The sequence below is a fragment of the Penaeus monodon genome, chromosome 22 (genome assembly GCF_015228065.2).
Source record: "Penaeus monodon isolate SGIC_2016 chromosome 22, NSTDA_Pmon_1, whole genome shotgun sequence".
In the NCBI taxonomy this organism is placed as follows: domain Eukaryota; kingdom Metazoa; phylum Arthropoda; class Malacostraca; order Decapoda; family Penaeidae; genus Penaeus; species Penaeus monodon.
The window spans coordinates 9,294,012-9,294,449 of NC_051407.1; the positions used below are offsets into that span (position 1 = coordinate 9,294,012).

Sequence of the window (438 nt, forward strand, 5' to 3'; positions counted from 1 at the left end):
GCTAATGTCTGATATATAAAATATTGATGACAAGGATAAATCCTTCATAATAACACACACGCCTCTAGTTTTTAATGTTTACTATTGACTGAATCATTATTATTAATAATTTTCAATGATAATAATGACTCAGTTGTAAAATATTCTCAAGGTATTGCAACCAACTATGAAATCAAATTGAAACAACGAAAGGAAAAACCTTGACACAGTTAACGGTCGACCAAACAGAATTTAAATCTATACACAGAAAAAAAAGTTTGAATCTACGTGAAAAATATACTACATACTAAAATAAATTCTACGAATATTCGTCACTGTTATTTCCTTTTCCAGCAGATACTGAAATAAACCTTTTAACGCGAAACGACTAAATTTGTGAAGTAATCATCATTTGTAAGTCCTAAGGTCTCTCTTTGTTAAGAATACGTGATATCCCCC

General features: G+C 29.7%; 1 protein-coding gene across 1 annotated transcript in view; it reads right to left on the bottom strand.

Annotated features, from left to right (window-relative positions):
- Positions 1 to 438, bottom strand: part of LOC119586919 (CAP-Gly domain-containing linker protein 1-like) — a gene marked incomplete in the record, with an annotated part of 175,677 nt that overhangs the window by 62,895 nt on the left and 112,344 nt on the right.